The following is a 14,551-nucleotide window of genomic DNA, read 5'->3' as shown; positions in this document are numbered from 1 at the left end:
GATTAATATGATGTTACGATAACGTACCACGGTAAAGGAGAGAGTCGTATCGGAGGCATTTTGACTTAATACTCAGAGCAACAGATCTGTGCCCGACCTCAGGTAGGATTCTAATCGGATTAAAGGGATAAGGCTAATCCTTTCTGTGTTTAATTATAAATATCCATGGGCGGCAGCAGTCGCTTATTATCAGGTGGACTACGAGCTAATTTGTTATTTCTATAGCTAATAATTAAAATAACTTGACTGCATTTAGTTCGACAGTCAAAGGAAAAATATCGTTATGAATGAGGTTGTAATAAATATATTAGTTATGTTATTATAGGCATCTAAAACTTAATTACATGCGCCCATACATCGAAACTTTCGGATTTATAAGGATGTCCATATATGGCAAGATGTAATATTGTACTATTGTACCAAACCTACTGCGTCTCCAATTAAGGCTTTGTCGCTATCTGTCCAATCACTATCGACTGGAGTAGGCAGTCTGTGCGCGACCTTACTTTGAATCGCACGCGCGTAAAAAAATAAACTTTATTTTTTTTTATTAAATACGCGCCAAACGGCAATTTGACGTTTACGTTTCAAGTGATATTGACACTGTTTATTGTTATTTTTTATTTAGTGATTAAAAAGTATAATTGTCTATGGTTAAATATTTAGAACTAGTGTTGTAAAGTTTAGTGTAGTGTTGTGGTAAATAGTGTTAATGAATGTTAATAAGGTTTTATATGTAAATTATTTAATAGCAATTTTGCATAGGTCTGCTAATGAGTTTCTAAATGTAACCATTATGTCACAGATAAGCGAAAACTCACAGTTTGGTGTCAAATGTTAAACTTGCAAATTTACAAATTTCTACACCTAGACGTGGGTGACATGCGAAAATATTAAACAATTACATATATTATTGTGGAAAGTTGTTTTCTGCGCACTAAGCGGTTTTAACATTTTAAATATTTGTTAAATTGCGATGTAAATGTGTATATGCAAAATAATTTGTACAGTTTTTGTTTGATATATCAAAACATACAAGTAAAATCTAACTTTAACTACGACTTCCATGTGAAATTCAAAAAATTCCTATTTTTGCAGAAATTAAAACAAATTTTGCTAATAAATTATACAAAAAAAAAACGAATCGCAAAGTCATTACTACGGGACATATTAGAGTGACAAAAATGTTAAGATTCCCTGTAGAGTAGGTATACTAAGTATGTTCTATCATATATTCGTAGGTACCGTATATTGTAGGTACAATTAAATAGCAGTTTTATTTTAAATAGCCATACACAACGATTTTGATATTATATGAAGGTATAAAAAAATCGTATAGATTAGAAAAAGAAAGTTATTTTGAGAAACTACTTTAATGACAAATTAGTCATAGTCTGTAATGACATCCAATTTACCTTTGTTATCGATTAGTCACGATAAACCGATAGCAAATTTAATAATAAAATTTTGTCGCTGTAATTACTGAAATAGCTTCTGATAAAAAGCTATTTAAGTCATTAGCAGTAACTAATTAATATGCACCTACTTGAAAATCACATTACGCAAAATCAACTGAAGATAAACAAAAAATGTGAACAAAACACGTTAATATATTCACAAAAACAACGCAACAATAAATAAACAATAAAACATTCGTAAAAAACAGAGACAAATCATATTTTTTCTAATTTACATTTGCACGATGAAGCGTAAAATCGCGTCAGTAAAAAAGATTTAATAAAAAAAAATTGAATTAAGAATTCTACGAACAAGATAACAGAATAATCATAACGAAAACAAAGAAATAATAATTATGCAATAAAAACAGAGACAAATCACACATTTTTTTCTAATTTGCATAAAGACGATGAGGCGTGAACTCTCGCATATTTAGTCAGTAGAAAAAGTTAAGTGTTTTAAAAAAAATAATCATTTGAATTCGTCCGTGTAATAAGTAGAAAATATATGTTTTTTAGCATTCTTTCTAAGTGTTGCGAGGGAAAGAACAGTTTGTCTCGATGCATGAATACGAGAAATAAATAGCTGTTTCATTCAGTTTTTAAGGCGGTAATGGAATTTATATTTCTCGGGCTGACTTGCTAGATAAACTTAATTTACAACTAGAAATGAATTATCATTGTATCTACTAACGTAGTAGATTGACATAAATATAAAATTGCAAAATCATTCCTAATTTTTTCGTGAATTAACTTGAAACTTGGAAATCGTCGAAGAAATTTCTTGAAAATACTTAACTTACTTATGACTCCTATTTTTATTGATTAAATGAATTATAGTATTTTTTTTAAATATTTATACAAGATAATGTGATAGGGTCTTATTTGTAATAGGTACCTTTTATTTAACTTTTAGTTTGTTTTGTATTAAAGGTGAATTATATTTATTATAGACTCCATATTGATAATAATTTTTCACATTTATGTTCAATAACACCAATTATTTTCGTAATCCTAATACTTAATAATATAACTAGACCTATTAGACTGATGACACGAGTAATTAACTACCTTACTTACACTCGCATTAGCAGTCTATTTTACTACTTAGTCCATGGTTACTCCATACAATTTCTAGAGTACACACGTACAAGAAAGACAACAGTTAGTGCAACAAAATAACAGTTTTACGTCCACAAAAACGTGGGAGTTTATTATGTTGGTACGAGAGACATTGAGCATTGACTGTTAGACAGTGGATTAATGGCTATTGTATTGGATACGTGCTATAAGAACCTTATAGCTTGGTGGTTAGGATATAGCCTTCTATCTTTGGGGTCTGGAGTTCAATCTCAAGTTTTCTTTTTTAATTAATATAGGAGTAGCAGACGCGCATGCAGTCCATCTGATGGTAAGTGGCTACTGCCGCCCATGGACCTCTCTAATCAACCCTAGGTAGGATAAGATATTCCTACCTGCGCTCGGCCACAGATGGGCCACTACCGCTGTGGAACTAAGCTGGAACGCCTCGGAAAATGTCTCCCTAACCACACCCTTCAAACCAGCTGCCTCATAACCAGATGTCCATGGGTGGCAGAAGCCATTAGTAGTCTGTAGTGTCGGGAATAGAATAGGGCTACGGTATCCCATGCCTGTCGTAAGAGGCGACTAAAAGGGGGCTTCCGGGGTTGCGGGCAGCAAGAGTGGGAGCTCGAACCGTCCAGTAAGCAATCCCGGAAAGGACGACGGTATGTATGGTCGCATACCGTCGTAAACACCAGATGGTGTGGGAGGAGCCAAAAGTGCTCCCCCAGGGCAGAGCCCGATCGGGGCATCGCGCTTGGAGGAATCCGGTTGTGTTCCTTCGGAGATCCCGGAGTTCTCCAACAAGCGTTGAGGACGGCCACCGAGGGTTTTAGTGCGGTAAAAATCCCACATAACCCGGCGTCGCTACCACGTCGTCGGGTACCTTTTGAAGGTTTCCCCACAAACAAAAAAAAAACAAAAATAAAAAAGGTAAAGTTACGTCTGCTACTCTGATATTAGAAAAGTACATTGATGATTATATAGATGTTTATGGGTGATAATGACTGCTTATAATAAGATGGCTTATAACTCTAACAACATGTAACACTGCTGCTAACAGCAGAGGAGCAGTTATCATCATTTTTCTGCCGTCACAATCAAACCTTGAATGGTTTCGCCTCCTCATAATTGTTTGAGTATTTATTATTAATGCAATATAATTAGGCAGTCAGGCTGTATATCATTTAAATTGTATACCAATTGATGGAAGGTGAGATCAGGCAAGGTGAAGCGTTGGTAGTTTGGAAGTGTTTCAAGGCAGAAAACTTACGCTAGTAATTTATGAAAGCGCTTGAGCTTTGTTTAGCGAATACAAAGGTTATTGTGAAGAACCTATGATAATTTGATTGCATAGCGAATTGAACGATTTTTGATCTGTAGACATTCTATCATTTCAAACTTTTAATGAAAATGTAGCCCCGTCCCAAAGTTGATAGTCCTAAAGAATTAAGTTGAAACGCCCCTTGATCAAGTCATTATAAAAAAATGGAGCCGTCACGGGACGCCTGGCAGATGTGAAACATCGACATTATTTTGTAAAAGTAATATGCAGAAAAGAACATATTGTGATAGGAACTAAATATGTCATAATGATAAAATAAAATATTACGATTTTTTTCCAGATAACGATGACTATTTATTGAATTCGATTGCGCATGGCGACGCATCGCCACACCGTACACACTACTGCATATAGACTGTATATATATACCATCGTATAGCGCATGCGTCGCCACGCCAGAAATCGTTTTTACGTGCGGCTATAGATGTTTCACATCAATAATTTAATAAAAATTGCAAACGTGTGTGGTATCATCTATAAGTTAGGTTGTGTCTGTTATACCGTAGGCAAACTACAAACAGATACCACCTTAAACCTAATCTATGCCTTAAACATGACTTATGGAATGGAGGTACGGATGGAAGTAAAATGGGTATTTTATTGTATTGTACATGAAGTACCAGACCCTTGCACCACTACCAACTTTAAACACTCTTATTTATAGTACCACTTACAAAGTTAGCAAAGTGACTCTCCTCACGTTTCTGTCGACAATTAATTGATGGCCAGGAATCACTAGAAGTTCAACCGGCTTATTTCCCTACGTAGTAAGCCAATTAAGCTTGTCAATAGCCGAGGACGTACGCGAAAATGCTCGTGAAAGTACTGCAAGGGCACGATTTTACTGTGCAGAGGGTAATGTTTGTCGAGCATATCTTTAGTAAACCGACTTCAAAAAAGGAGGAGGTTTAGCAATTTGACCGTATTTATATTTTTTTGTTTGTTCGCGGATAACTTCGTCGTTTATAAACCGATTTTGATGATTTTTTTTCTTGGAAAAAAGATATTTCAAAGGTGGTCCCATTATAAGGAAATCAGGGTCTGGTTCCTTAGGTATTATTTCAATATTTTTTTACTTTGTAGTGACATAGAAGTTGGTTGTATTTTTTTGTTATTTTTTTTACGGCACCCCAATTGGCTTGACTGATTTTACATGAGGTGTCGTTGGATTTGTCTAAATTGGGGAGGAAGATTTTTAAGTAGTCGGATGTTATTTTTTTTATTTATCTACTTTTAGAATTTAAAAGTAGCACAGAATCATGGAGCTGATAGTAAATAGCAAAGGCCAACCAAGAACATTAAGTCCTACCTACAGTTGGCCCCACAGGTACATTGCTAACCTTGAGGACTAAATTGGAACGCCTCGTATAAGTGTTCTTCCTCCGTATATTTGTCTGTGGTGGTCGAGAATAACTAAATAAAAATGTTTCGAAAACTCTGTCATAAATCTCGCATTTTTTTAAATAAATGTTTTAATAGCTACTTGTTTATTACTAAATAAATAATAATAAATACTAAATTAATAAGCCTTACGTAATTTACCTAACTGTCGCGCCAATAAAAATATAATAAAAAACCAAACGTGTTCAATTAGGAACCTCTTTTTTTATTATAAAAACACTTACGAAACTGAACCTTGCGTTTTCCCAATGCCAATCACACTAATCGTGTTAATTTACCGGTTCCTATTGATTGCGATACCGATTCGCTTTTTACCGATTTTCGGCAATCACTCAACTGTTTTTTTTCCTACAGGCTGCGTTAAGTCAGTTTGATGTACGAGGAGGTATAATGTAATTAATTGGAAACTTGTTTCCTATGTTTTCATAAATGTATTTAAATCTACAGAAATAAAATGTAATTTCGATGTATTGTGATTTATGACGCTTATAAGCTAACTCGCATGATGCGAAACAAAAAAAATCCTTAGCCACTATATCAGCTGTACCGATTTTGATATGTCTGTCATTGTAATCAAATAATGCTAGTTCATAATCCATATTACATTGTATCTATCGATATAATTTATGAATAAATGAAGCCATGAACAATACACACATTGCTTACATATGTAAGTATTCATTTGTACAATTAAGCAATCTTATTAAAGGATTTACACAATCGGGTACCCGGTACATATTTTATTTTTAACTAAGTAACTAAGTTAGTGTAGTGTTAGGTAGTCTAACGAAGTTAGTGTTAATAAATATTTCAAGAAAGTAACAACAACTGGATTATAAGCATTAAAGGAAGATCTCAGCTCCACTTAACAATATATATTAAATATTAATCATAATAAATAATATAGGAATCTTGAAAATTCTTATCCAAACTACGTACCTACGAATGTACATATAAAACCACAATGTAATACAATATTTCAAACTAATGTATTCATATTTACACGCACGCAATTCCAGTCTGTCTGTCTGCACGCACGCTGACGTGTGCGAGCAAAGTGTTGTCAGAACATTTCTATTTCTGACACTAGGAATTTGTAACCAGAAATGATGGCTGTAGAAGTAGAAAATGCGAATTTGGAATCAATGCATAATTTAAGCATACATATATTATTATACATATTGGCTTGGCTAAGTGAGAGTCGAATGCGTACAAAGAGAGTTCCGTATCACCTAATTTTTATTTATTTTTAGCATTTGTTACCTTAGTGGCCACCGTTATATATACACTGTAAAATTTCCATGTGTCTATCTATTACGAGTTAAAAGATAGAGCCGTGTGACAGACGGACAGACAGCGAAGGCTTAGTAATTGTGTTTTACTTGTCATTGGGTACGTAACCCTAAAAATTGAGCTTTTTTTGGGAAAAGTATTTTGAAGTGTCAATGATACGAAGTTTGTTTTTAACGTTGATTCCACGCGCACTTAAAATAAAATAGAGTTATCGCTTTAGTGAAAGAAAACATCATCAGGAAAACTCTGTCTGAGAGCTCTTCATAACTCATAACTGTTCTAAATTATCCTCAGAAAGGAAAAGGATGATATGGTTGTCCTGACATAAGTTATCGAAAAACAAATATTTCCGGCCAACGATACAAAACGACCAACAACAAAAAATCCAACCAAATGTTAATCGGTACCGCGCATTGCACACATTTCCCCTTAAACAATCCCTTGAGATACGCATTTACCTTCTATAATTTTTAATGATATATTTAGAAATTTTGGATCCAATAAACTAAATCAGTTTTAATATTTGAAGATTTTGAACATGCATTTGTTACAATCCAACTGATATTAAAATGTTCTGCAAATTGATAGTTCACATTATAATACATATTCAACGTTATTGCATCTTTACTGTCTAGTATACAGCTATATATTATTAAGATATCAAATATTGTGAATACTAAAACAATTAAAACCGGTGTTTAACATAAATCGGCCATAACAATAAATTACATTGGCACATCACTAGTCGGAAGCACGTCCGGTATATATAACGCGTTGCGCAAAGCAGACTATAAAACAATATGGCGCATATTTTTATTCTGTGCCCGTTTTGAATGGCGCCAAATTACACAATCTTATTTATTTTGTGTACGCACTGTGACGTGTCACGCACACGATTACATGGTGTAGGTATGTGAACGGCGTAGACGCATGTGGTGACATTACTATTACATTTTTTTTTTTGCTTTTTGGTTTTGGATAGTGGTTCCACTTGAGGGGCACCACCGTCACATCTATTTCTACCCTTTTAGTATATGCAAATAGCAAACGAACGTGCAGTCTATCTGATAAGTGGTTACTGCTGCCCATGGTGAATATGTATTCAATTTCAGTTGGGATTAAGTTTTATTTTACCTGCGGTTGATCATAGACGCGTTGCTACCCATTAGTAATAAGTTCGAACAACTTGGATACGTATGTCTCCCTTAACAACCAGAAAACAGTCGCACTACAGTTAGTGCGACTGTACGTTCTGTGATGCGGCAGAAATAGGTGTGGCGTCTTCGGAGTCGAAACACAAATGGCTCTACCACCTTTAAAACTCTATTACGGCAGAGTTTGCCGTTGCTGTGTTCTGGATTAAATGTTAGGTGTGTGGTACGAAATGCATTTTTATGAGGCGTTCCATCTTAGTCCTCACAGAGAGGAACGTATGTATTCGAATTCATATAGGATTTTAATCCTATCCTCCGTGATTAGCAATACCACTTACCATCAGGTGAACTGTATGCTCATTTTCTACTTAATTTCATAAAATATTCATAATATTATATGATCTAATAATCCGTACGTATGAAAGCAAAAGTATTGAAATTACACTCCATTCATTATTACACCATGTCCTCTAGAAAATGAAACACCATCTTAACCTGACCTCCCTAGCTTATGCATCTACGTGAAATAAAATGTCAAGCAGAATTGGACATATCACTTTTATCTAGACCTCTATATTCTTTCTAGTTGTATGTAGTCAAAGGTCAAACTAAACTGGTGTTTAATGTGGAGTTTGCGCGCTTTCTATGCGCTTTCCACGGTTCAATTGTTAGACAAATGATTTATCAGTTGTGCAAGGTTTAACTGTTCGTTTAATACAATTATGAACTAGTTAGAAGTTAAATAATTTAAAATACTTATAAGTTTTGGATTTTTTTATTTTTTTATTTTATAAGAGTAGCAGACGAGCATGCAGTCCACCTGATGGTAAGTGGCTACTGCCGCCCATGGACATCTGTAATCAACCCCAGATAGGATTAGATATTCCTACCTGAGGTCGGCCACTGATGCGCCGCTAACCCCTGAGGACTAAGCTGGAACGCCTCGGAAAAGTCTGTCTCCCTTACCACACCCTTCAAACCGGAACACAGCAGCGCCTAACACTGCTGTTATTAGGTACAAATAGGTGTGGCGGTGGTGCTGCCGGAGTCGAACCACAAAGGGTTCTACCACCTTCAAAATATGATATGCGAAACAATGATCACTAATTTATTGTCATGAAAGGTAGTATAACCCGTATATCAACTCGACTGGGGTGGTACCACTGCCAAATCTAATTATCGAAAAGCAGTTCTTACATTTAGATGGTAGGGTGTGGTTTATAGCGACTTACATATGGATAACAGATGTGGCAGTGACCATCAGGTCAACTTTATATTCATTTACTACTTATTTATTAAGACCAACTTGTTTCTGTGACATTTGAAAATTTACATTACCTACTATGAGTTTTTCATGTCTTCTCCGTAATGAAACACCTTGCGAAGTGGCGATAGGTATATTCATGTCCAAAAAGAGTTCTGTAAAGAATCTACTTTGAATAAAATATTTTTGACTTTGACTATGATGTTCTCAAAGATATCTGTTATCAGTGTGGCTATGGCCGAAGCCCTTCATATTATTGGGGGTCCTATCTGTGCCCACCAATGCACGGAATGCATAGAAGATAGGTGTTTGTTAATTATTTGGACGAAGATGCGACGGACGAAGAAATATCCGATACCTACTAAGTCATTGATATAGGTACAGTTTTAATATATTGTTCTGACCGTAGATAAATGTGTGGAAGTGTCTCATAAACTTCTGCGTCAAATATGTTTATCTTATCACCTTCAATAGTCTTATCATGAGTAGTTTTATTACATACATCATTGATACTAATCTGAAATTTTATGAATATATGACCAATACGACTTATCGATACCCAAAAATAGACTCATTTATTGTTTTAATACCTATGTATGTTATTATACATTTTCCTTTACTATTTTGTAGTAAAGGAAGAGTAGAATAGTAATGAATGTAAAAATAGCTTTGTTCTATTTATATGAATATACACTTGTGAAAATTTAAAAAATGTTGATATTGGATTTTTTTAAAGATCTCAAATCAAATCAAATCAAATTAAATTTTTTATTCAAAATAGGTTCTTTACAGAGCACTTTTTGAATGTCAAAACAACTACCACCACTTCACAAGGGGTTTCGTTATGGAGAAGAAGCGGCGAAAGAAACTCCATAACACACATCTTTAAAAAAAAATCTAATATTTAAAAAGTTATTTTCAAACATCATTTGAAGAATTTAAATGTTTGTTGGCTTGGCATTCACGAAATGCATAAAATAAAATAGTTAAGTAGTAATAAATTCCTTTTTGATCGCGTTACGTTCAATAATATCAATTTTTTCAGAGAATTTACATTATCAAACATTTAGCAATATGTTATTAAAAACCCAGTCAGTTGAATGGTTTGTCGTGTTATCGTCGCCGAACGTGACTTAGCTGTGGAAATCATTAAAATGAGGGCAAATAGTTAATTCAGGCTTCTAAGGTCAATGTATTGTTATAAAAGTACTTTGACGTGAGGGCCTTCAACTCCCATAGACGAAGCCATGACGGTAGTACGAGTGTCCTCCGTCAATAGTAGTCTTCTGTAGTTTGCGAACGAACTACTTCGAAAGAGCGCTCGTACAGATGATCTAAGTGAATTAGATCCCCAATTTCCCGCTCCTTAGTTCGTAAGCTCCTAACTGAGTAAAAAAAGAAACCCAGTTGCGAACTATTACGCCCAAGAATCAATCGGGAATGGCGTGAAAAACCCTGTTTATTATATAAGATTGGAATAGCAGCTTGCAGTTCACTTGATGGACGTATGTGATCAACTCCATATAGAATAAGTTCCATATCTACCTAAAGCCACTAGCAGATCCGTTGCCACTAGAGGAGTAAGGTTGTCACAGTTGATACAGAACTGCTTAATGCTTCAACCCAAACTTAATGCTTAAAAATGGCAAAAAGTACAACCCTGTCAGCAAGAGCAAGGAAAAGTGCGGAGAAATGTCGTTTCATTCGTAAATTATCTAAAAACTACATTTTTTTAATATTTTTCAAACACGAAAATAGATGACAGTGACAATTTCAATTGTCAAAACTGGTTACATGTTCGTTGCTAGGAGTGAGTAATCTTTACTAATCCATGTTCCCCATAGACACAAATAATTCATCAGTTTAAGTTGTCCCTACAATAATAAGTCGCTTAAAGTTCGGGTAATTTAACATTCATAATATATTCAAACTAAAACTAGCCATCTAATACAATGTTACAATGCAATATCACTCGTTACATACATTAATTTTGCCCGTCGACAAATCTCAACGATTTCGCAATAAAGGTGACATTGAACGTAACACGACTCGAATTTTCCTTCATAAACAATATTAATAGCCCCAGTACATAACGTCTGCATAATAAAACAATTACGCGAAGAAAGCGCTCGATTCATAAAACGATATAATCAATAACAATATCTGATATCTACGGAAGCGTCATGAAGTTTATTAGTCTGTGACTCTGCGCGCCATTTTGTTTTGACAAGTGTTGTAGCGGGAACTATGACACCACGATTCCCGCTAAATGGGCATGACAGTATTGAAAAATCGAAGAATGTGTTGAAAGCATTCTCAAAAATAGCTCAGATTTAATAAAAATTTTAGGATTCACTATATTTTCAATAAAATAAAAGTATAAAATATTGCATATAAAACGCTAATCGGGGCGAAATGACGTCCGTTTTTTTTTTGCGTGTCACCGTATTGCTTGAACTTTTCTATGGAATATCGAAGCGTGATGTCACTCGCGGACGCCATGACACCCGTGAGCGTTTTCGCGCTTAATTCAAAATTTGTTTTAAAAATAATAATATTTCCGTTAATACTGAATTTATTGCCGAAATAATACGATTTTTGGAATTAGTAGACATGTATTACATTATAGAAGTGGAGTTCAAAATTTGTCATCATGCCCATTGTATCAATGATGGTGTTCCATTAGATGTTAAAAGCGACCACGAGTTATTCCTATTCCACTAATGAAATTTATGTTTTTGGATTTATGATAATTATTTAAGATCTTTTAGGGTAGTCAAATTTAATACAAGTACTGTTGGAGCAATATTCTATTGCAGGTGTTATCTATAATAAATGTTAAATTGCACTATTTATCATCCATTACCTGTAATATTGTAGGTACTTAACTATATACCTTTGTGGATAATCTAATCAAATGGTCATTGCACATTGCAAAATACTTGAATAGGATTAAACTGTATTAAAATTAGACGCAATAAAATACAGATTATATATTAATGAAACAAATGTTTTATTCAAGATCTACATTAGTAATTTATGATAATTTAGTCGAAACTAAGTACTCTTTAAAATTGAGTCCGATCATTAGGTAACATTTAGACCTAAATGCCTTTAGTAAGGGCCCACGAGAATGAACTATATGTGATATATTTTTTGATATTTATATTATTTAGTTTTAAATAATCATAATGTTGTAGTTTTACACAAATTTATATGTTGTACTTTTTTCAAATTCATAAATCAATATATCTATGTCATTTTCATTTAATCTCAATTCTTGAACAAACACTTTTTTATGTTATTGTTATACATTAGAATATTCCTATTATGGATCTTAATCATCGTCACCTATTTGTAATTTAAAAGCATGAATATCGGTAGTCATTGTGGTATATAAGGGGAACATAATCTCAAATTAAATTCGACGGCGGTCGTTGTTATACATAAGTGGAACACCAAAGTTACGTTTGCCCATTACCATATGAAACGACACTTATCAATATAGAAAGCGGAAGAGGGGGCCGCAATCGCCGGGATCGCCCGATGCGGATACGTCTGTCTGTCCGTTTGACTCATTATTTTACTCTGTGGGGACCGCAATATCGTTTATGTGTTATTTATATTCACCTTTTGTAACTAAAGCCAAGCGTGAGGCGGGTTGCAAATACGGATTCCGTATACATTATTTATTTTTGTTAAAAAATGCAACTGCTTTGCACTGATTTGAAGTGGGTCGTAAAAGGCATATACCTAATTATTCGAGGCGTTATAATTTAATCCTCAGGGGGAGCAATGAGCAAGAGCCTTACATACTCGAATGCTATTTATACGTTATAATAATTGGCCAAGTGCGAGCAGAACTCTCACACGAAGGATTCCCACCAAACCACCAAATATTCATTATTTTTTATTTTTAGTATTTGTAAGTAATTCATCTATATGAAGCGAAAAACGGCAACCCCCATTTATTTAGATTTATTTTTTTATTTTTAGTATATTTTGTTGTTCAAGAGATAGAGCCCTGTGACAGACGGACAGACAGTGGAGGCTCAATAGGGTTCCGTTTTTACACTTTGAGTACGAAACCCTAAAATGTATAGGTAGGGAACCATGATGATTTCTACCACCAACATGTAATAAAACTTATGTACGCATGCACGGTATATTTAATTTTGCAACCCGCACGCCGCACCTGCATACACCGCAGGACAATTAAAATATACTCTTGGGAAATTACGTTACAAATTATAATACATTGTTGCCAACGTTACGAAACGCGTGATAGAAAATAGCTACGCTATTAGAAATTAAATGTTTATTATTGACAGTCTATAAAAAACAATGATGAATACGAAAATGTTCGTTAAAAAATGTAAGTTTATTTTTCTAGTTAATTATTGTTTCAGTAATCGTGATTATAATAACAATGTAAAAAATATTAAGTATGTACATAGATTAGTAAAGATACTTCGCCGCCTTGAAATTGAATGAAGCCACAAACGGCTTATTTTAGTAAGTTCTTTTTTTTGAATTCTTGACAAATAAAAACATTTTAAGAGAAAATTTACGAATAAATAATATTACGAAAAATATATGCGTAATTTACATAATAAATACATAATTATTTCAATTATTTTAGGGATATTTTAGCACAGAGACGTGGCATAACTTTTTTACGCAACTATTTCAATTCTCAAAACTGGGTACATTTTCTTGTTAGGAGTGAGTAATCTTTACTAATCTATGAGTATGTATAAATTATAACAGTAAATAGACCACAGACAATTCTACTTTTTCCAAGACTAAGTAACATATTATGGTAACAGAAAATATAAATTAAAAAGCTTATTTATACGGAAACCATAACAGATGAAAACTAAATAAAACTACAGTTACAGTTAAAGGTACATTTTATTCAAAATAACACATTTCATTAAAGTTTTGATTAGTCTAATAAGAAAATATATGAAAAGTATTATACCGAACATAATAACATATTACATATAATTATATATGTTACACGCCTCATACTTTTTGTAAGGAAACCGGTACACATTTAAGTCTATCATAATGGATTCGTACTTCAACACGTGTGTCAGTTGAATTATTTTGCAATTATAAATTATAATCGATATTTCAGATATCGCTAACCTCACGCGAACTGTTAATTCGAAACGGTTTATATACGTCAACATTAATGCATTTAACGCTATTTTACCACTAACCAGTTAATTTATAAATAATGCGTTAAAAGAAAACACTCGAATTGCAATTAATTGTCCAATTAATTCATCAATTTGATGTGTTAATTAATAGAAATTAATTCTTAGACTTTTTTATACTGTACAAGTAGCAAATAAGCATGTAGTATACAATATATTTTAAAATAAAATAGATGAAATTGAACACAAATAATGTATAGTACTTCACCACGAAAATTCAATTAAGTAAGTAAATAAGTTGATGTCATCCAACCAGTGTAGTTAATAGAGTTATAGCTAGCTTTTACCCACGGCTTTGCTCACGAGGCCTTTTGCTCATAGGTTTTTAC

General features: G+C 33.7%; 1 protein-coding gene across 7 annotated transcripts in view; it reads left to right on the top strand.

The window, feature by feature from the left end:
- The window catches only part of LOC140754297 (uncharacterized), a 185,103-nt gene that overhangs the window by 159,555 nt on the left and 10,997 nt on the right, over nt 1–14,551 (top strand). Inside the window, exon 1 of one of the 7 annotated variants that reach the window (XM_073089283.1) lies at nt 571–699. The exons of 5 other annotated variants lie outside the window; for them this stretch is intronic. The gene's annotated coding sequence lies outside the window, so the exon portion shown is untranslated. Of the gene's footprint in view, nt 1–570; nt 728–14,551 lie in introns of those variants that run through there. One more of the 7 variants, XM_073089281.1, reaches the window with a different exon arrangement.

Source organism: Epargyreus clarus, unplaced genomic scaffold, assembly GCF_041222505.1.
Source record: "Epargyreus clarus isolate Ecla_fem2 unplaced genomic scaffold, WU_Ecla_fem_2.2 ptg000029l, whole genome shotgun sequence".
NCBI lineage: Eukaryota > Metazoa > Arthropoda > Insecta > Lepidoptera > Hesperiidae > Epargyreus > Epargyreus clarus.
Note: the sequence above shows the minus strand (reverse complement) of the source record. Positions and strands in the feature narration are given on the sequence as shown.